The following is a 7363-nucleotide window of genomic DNA, read 5'->3' on the forward strand; positions in this document are numbered from 1 at the left end:
GAGGAAAACTTTTAGGTTTCGCAGGTGAAGAGACTTTCACATTTGGATTGGATGATTTTTCTTGATAGACAAAGTGGGGATTCTTATATCTCCAGAAATGCTTTCTTTCCTTTAGATTTTTCTTATATCTTACATTTCTTTGTTGTTTTTGAGTTGCGAATTGCTCAGAGGATTTGTGAATATTAGCCCTTGATTTTGGCTTTCTAAGAGGAGTTTCGGTTTGAACTGACGATGTATCACATGGAACTTTCTTTGTTCCACTCTGACTACCCTTTTCGTAGCTCGAGTTGACTTTGTTTAGCGGTTCTGCTACGTATCTGCTCTTCGTCTTCCAAGAGGTCATTTCAGATAGACCTTTGGTTTCATCTGCATTGTCAATTGGAGCTGACCAGAAAAGCTCATCACAACCATCTTTATTGTCGTCTTCGACCATGGATGTTAGTTCTGATGCTTGATTTTTATTCAGTCCCTTAGTTGAAAAACTTAATTCGGAACAGTTTGAACTTTTGAAAAACAATTGCTTTTTCTCTTAAAACTTTTGACTTAACTTCAGAAAAATGTGCGAACTCAACCAAATTTTCAGAAATTAAGACTTTCGCAGGTTCAAGTTTGTTTTTAACAAATTCAGAGCAATCAACCTCATCCTCCACAAAGATTTCACTCATATCACTATCATCGTCGAAATCAGATGTATTTTCAACATTAAGTTTGTTCTCTGAACTCAACTTAGTGTTTATTGAGTCAAACTTCTGCACTGTATCAAATTTGATTTTCTCTTTGTCATTGTCATCCAAAAGTTGTTTCAACATGTTTTTATGATCTTTGGACTTTATGGAAGATTCAATTTTGTCCAGTCCTACTCTATAAGCATCTGAGACTGCGTCGGATGAGACGATAGATTCGCACCTGTAACAATCAACATTGATTTCTTCCTCTTTCAATTCAAGAAAGGGCAAAACCATCTTACGGATTTTCTTTCCAATTTCACAATCAAGATGTAACTGGGTAATACTGAAATAAAGTCTTTTAGCAATTAAACATAAAATATTTCTTTATTTCAACAACCCTAAATTGTCTCGTTGCGAATAAATTAATTTGTCCCTAGACCTAGACAACTCTGACTCTAACTTCTCAATCCATACGTACCTCTCTTCACTTTTGTTTGAAACCCTGCCGATTTGGTCGGTTAAGTTAGCATTATTTAAACGGGTTCTTTTTAAAATATCACCAAAACTAGAGACTGTAAAATTTAAGTCATCCAGTTTAGTTTCATAACGAGAGATAGGGATATTTAGAGAATCATGAATTGAGTGTACCTGGCTGATCATCCTCTCGCATTCACTTATCAGCTCTAGGACTAGTTTCGCAGTGAAACAGCTGTCGGGGACACGACCATCATAAGTAGCATATCCTCTAAGCTTCGAACCTTCATTTGTCACCATAAAGCACCTTCCATCGTGCTGCAAATCATAAACTTTCACCACAAAGCTTTTCCCATGAGTCGGCCTACGAACCTCTTCGTCCTCAGACTCATTCAACCACACTTCGACCTTGCCAAACTCATCATCATTTTCCTACACAATTAAAGCATGTTTAGCATCATCAATATTTTCTTCTTCTTGGCTTCCTCCAACTTTCTGAGGAAATAAGCCTCATCATCCTCTTCTTCCTTCTTCTCATTCATTCGTCGTAACATGCACTCCTTTGCTAGATGATTTTTGTAATGACCATAATTACAGTCATAACTGGAGTAACCTAAAAGCTTCTTCACTTCTTCGTTTCTGAGAGTTGTTCGCACTCTCACCCTTCACCTTCTCAGAGCTGTAACTCCCCTGCCAGTTTCGGTTTTTATTGCGACTGAAATTCTTCTTTGCGAACATCCTTAGGTTGGTCACCATTAAAGCATAATCTTCCATGGAGAGTTCACAGTTGGAGAGATCTGACTCCGAACCATCATCAACAACTTTCTTTCCCTTTGCCACAAGCGCTAAAGAACCCATACTAGACACAACCTTCCCTTCACCTGTCACTTCATCTTCATGTGACCTCAGAATACAACGAGCTTTGCCAAGGTGTAATTTTTGAACTGCATGTGTACCTTAATTGTCGACACCACTAATTTCCACTCAGATCTTAACCCATTCATAAACGTGACCTTCTACTCTATTAGTTCACGTTTGATCTTGTGCTTCACCGTCCTACTCAAAAGATGGTTGTAACGATTAAATTTCTGGTCCAGTTTCTCCTCAAGCTTCTGCACAAAAGCTCCAAACTCCGAAAGTAATAGAGTTTGAATGGAGTGTTCAAGATCAGCGTCGTTGGAGTATAACTCTCTAAGCCTATCCCATATTTCTTTTGCAGTTTCACATGAGCTAACTAAGCGAAATGTGTCGGCAGGCAAAGCAAAACGGATGATCCTCAAAGCTTTGACATTGCTAATCAGCTTGTCTTTTTCATCCCGTGGAATTTTCTCAACTCCTAGAAGAAGAGCTGTATACTAAGATTGCGTTTTAATAACTCTTTTTGTGCCAGAGTGAGCACATGCCCCCTTGGTAATAACATCCCATATCAGAGAACCATTGTCTTCAATCCCTAACACGTAATCCTCAAAATGCAGTGCCCACACTTCATAATCATTTGGAAAAAGAATAGGGATCATTGTTGTAGATCCAATACCACTTGAGAAATTGATGGCGTTAACGTGAGAATTGCCGGGTTGCATGTTGTCGATCTGATAAAAACCTGTAAGAACCATTGTGTAAACTTAAAATCAAGTTTAGGGTAAAATAAAGATCAATATTCAACGTCTGTGATCGATGAAGTCGAAGAAGACGGCAGAATCCAGATCCTATTAAAGCGAAAACCCTAATAGGTCTTTTAACGTAAATGATGCGTATGGATTACACAGTCTCCTTCTCTGATACCAATTGTTGAGAATAAATCTCTAATGATCGAATAGATTCAAATAGGTACACAAATTAAGAACACATAATGAATATCGAATATGTCGAATGATTTATTATCAAAGCCTTAGAATAGCTTGATTAAGAACTGCTACTGTAAAGACATGTAGGGTTTACAAAAATGATTAGACTACTACATAAAAAAGTGCATGCATGCACCATAAATAGCTAAACCTTAATCATAAATAACGGGTGAACAGACCTAACTCGGATACAAATAGACTCATCTAAAAGCCCACAATGACGCACCACTAAATACCTAGCAAATATAATGTTTTCAATATTTTTATTTTATTTTTATAACTATATCATTATAATAGTTTCATATTTTATATATATAATTAAAGATCCCATATAGTTGTATTTATACATTCACGTTAAAATATGAACTTTGTTAAAAATAATATAATTAAATTAGTTAAATTCAAAAAAAAAAAAAAAAAAAAACTATTCAAATAAGTTTAACCATTAAAATGGTCATTTATTTAAATATGAAAATTTATGAAATAAAGAGATGACATATAAGAGCATCTGGATTGGTTAATCACTCAATCAAAAGAAAATTAATCAAGGGATTAAAAATAACAGATCTTAAAAGAAAATTAAAAGTTTACTGAAATGTAAATATTTAAGGATGCTATTTTTTATTTATAAATCTGTCACTATAGAGTAAGAAACTTGATTGATGCCTCTAGCATGCTCAAGTGAAGTGAAATCGAATGACGATTGTTATCTTTAATAAAGTTATCTTAAATAAATGTGTTGCTATTAGGTCACTGTTTTATGTCTATTATATCTTGCATTAAAATGACTTATAGATTAGAAAATTCAATAATTTATTTATAAAGTTGATTTTAACTGATTTAATACAAAGTTAACGTCTTAGTTTGATGTACAAAGAATAATGAATTAGTTTAAATTGCAGTCCAAATCAAACTACAAAATATCTAAATCAACGTAATTAACAGTTTCAATCGAAAACAAATCCTAAATTAACGTAATCGTCTTTGACTTTCTATTAGCATAAATAAGAAAACAACGAGTAAATAATACACACTTTTTCGAAAAAGTGTAATCATAGTAAGCACCGACTCATCTCATCACCGTCTAGATGTCTCTGCTGGTAGGTAGTTTTAGTTGGAAACAATTTATATTTTATATAATAATTTCATTTTTATTATCAAAATTTGAACACGTATGTTTGACCAAATAGATTTTAGTTTAATAGCGAATAAAATTTTAGGTCATCTTATGGAAAACTAGTTAAAAAAATTTTGACATTTATTTTAAAAACTATATTTACAAATCAATCGCATACACTAAATAGTAAAAACATTTGAATATATATATATATATATATATATATATATATATATATATATATATATATATATATATATATATATATATATATATATATATATATATATATATATATATATATATATAAAAGGTTGGGTTCAACTAAGAACCATTTTAAACTATAGAACCAAGGAACAAATCTTTTTTCTCAATTTTAGACCAAATTTTTCATCAAAAAAAAACAAAAAATATAAATATTCATAACTTTTTATCCTCAATCAGTTGACATAAAATTTGATAAAAAAAATAGAAAAATTAATCTGTTCAGATTGACAGTGTGAATCATCCGATGAAATCTGTACAGATTCAAACTGCGAATTTATGCAAATTGATACGGTGAATTTATACGAAATTAATGATTTATAGTATAGATTCATATTATGAATATGAAATGATAAAAAAAAGTATATATATATATATATATATATATATATATATATATATATATATATATATATATATATATATATATATATATATATATATATATCAAGTTTGATATCAATGAAAAGAAAATAAAACATTATAAATTTCTATATTTTTAGGATTTTTTTCGATAAATAATAAGATCTAAAACTTGAAAAAATAATTATTCTTTGGTTCTATGGTTCATTGTTGAACTTTTGCATATATATATATATATATATATATATATATATATATATATATATATATATATATATATATATATATATATATATATATATATATATATATATATATATATATATATTGGGTGAGGTTCAATAGGAAATTATAATTAACAAGGAACAATTTTTTTTTCAACAATTAGAGCTTTTTTTTACAAAAAAAAAATTGAAATAAAATAAAATAAAAATATAGAAATTCATAACCTTTTTTTTTCATTTTTCCAGTGATATCAAATTCGATTATATATATATATATATATATATATATATATATATATATATATATATATATATATATATATATATATATATATATATATATATGTATATATCGGAAAATTAAAAGAGTGAATATGTCCATATTCACAGTATGAATCTGAATTCACACGGTGACCTCGAAAAACATATAATTTATTTTTTACTACTCACAATGTGAAGTTAATAATTTAGAGATTTTTAGTTTTTTTCCAATAAACAATAAGCTCTAAAAATTGAAAAAAAATGGTTTCTTGAAGAATCAATAATTATGGTTCTGTATTGAACTTTCTCTCTCTCTCTCTCTCTCTATATATATATATATATATATATATATATATATATATATATATATATATATATATATATATATATATATATATATATATATATATATATATATACACATTGAGTTTGATAAGAAACTATTTTAAATCATAAAACTAAAAATATAATTATGGTTGTTAGAGACAAAATGATCAAAGACAACGAAAAAAAGATAGAATATTTAGAAATTGGACTCACACACATTGGATCATAGCAGAATATCTAATATCTTTTTTTAATTTTTTTAATTTTTAAAGGTGTTTTTTTTCGTAAAAAAAACGAATATACTTATATTCATAACTTTTTATCCTCTTTACACTGACACCCATATTCATAAATAAAAAACAATTTTTTTATTCGAAATAAATATATTTGGTTTTTTTGTATTTTTAATACTATTGTTTTTTTTATTAAGAATAAAAACTAAATATGTCAAAATTCTTAAATATTTTACCTTTACAAATAGACATATATATATATATATATATATATATATATATATATATATATATATATATATATATATCGATATAAATTTTTTATTTGTTTTTGAACCTTGATTTTGTCGGACTCACATCATGAATTTGAACATTATATACTATTGTTATTGACATTGTGAATATGAACCGCATATAATTCAGTTTTCAACATTTACAATATGAATATAACTTACTATTATTTTGTAAAACCCATTTTCTAGTATGGTTCTTCCAAATTTAATTTCATTAAATCTAAGTTTTAGGATTTGGTTTTGGAATAACGTGTTAATGAAATGACCACGACATGGCAGCCCTATTCAGAAAGAGTGTATCCGAATACCACCACGACGTAACAAGGCCTTGGCCACGACGTGGTGGCGGTTGGGGTTCAAAACCCTAAATTTCGGGATTAGTACCATATTTAAATGCACTAACTTATAGGGCTGCTTTATTTGACAACCTCCATCCTCTAAATGTGATCCTCATCCACATATTAGTCTATTTGTGTGTGTGAAGACATATTTGTGAAGCTAAAATGAAGAAGGAGCCATCCTAGGGTTTGTAAGCTTGGTTCTAGCTTAGATCTAGCATCTTCATTTCATTTTCAGACCTTGTGGAGGTATAAAGTCTTAACCTTGCTCCTTGCATCTTTCGATCTTGTTTTAGGTAATTTTAAGAGCTTTTGGTCCCATTCTTCTTGTCTTTGGAGTTTTAGTGAACTCCAGAGCCTTTGGATGCGTTATTTAGCTTTTAGACCCTGGTGTTTGTTGGAAAGTGGTCTTGCGTGACTTAACTTGGTTTCCAAGCATTTTATGAAACCATTAAGAGCTTATGATTAGAGACTGTGAGTTATTCGAATTTATTAATAAATAAATTTGAAAACTTTATCCATCAATACATTGAGGAGGTTCAAGTCTGATCTTTGGAGCATTTGGGGTAAAGTGTTAAGAGCTTAATCCCTTAAGTTGACCCTATATAGTTCCCACGACATGGTAGCATGCTTGCCACGCCGTGGTGGCTAGAGTGGTCACGATTGTTTTTTTTTTGAGAAGCTTCCACGACATGGCGAATGGATGGCCACAACATGGAGGTATCCTAGGGTTGACTTTGACCGTTGGCTTTTTACATTGTTGATTTTTGGTCAAATGGGTAGTTTACATTATGGACTAAGGTTTAACCTTGAATAATTCAATAAGTGGGTTGTATCACTAGTTTATTGTCAATTCGATTTGTGGTTGATCCGCTTCGAGTGTGAGGTGAGTTTGCTCACTATACTATGTAGGATGTTTGATTTTTCTTTGTGACTCTTGCATGTATGTTAGGTGAG

Source organism: Lactuca sativa, chromosome 6 (assembly GCF_002870075.4).
Source record: "Lactuca sativa cultivar Salinas chromosome 6, Lsat_Salinas_v11, whole genome shotgun sequence".
Taxonomy (NCBI): Eukaryota; Viridiplantae; Streptophyta; class Magnoliopsida; order Asterales; family Asteraceae; genus Lactuca; species Lactuca sativa.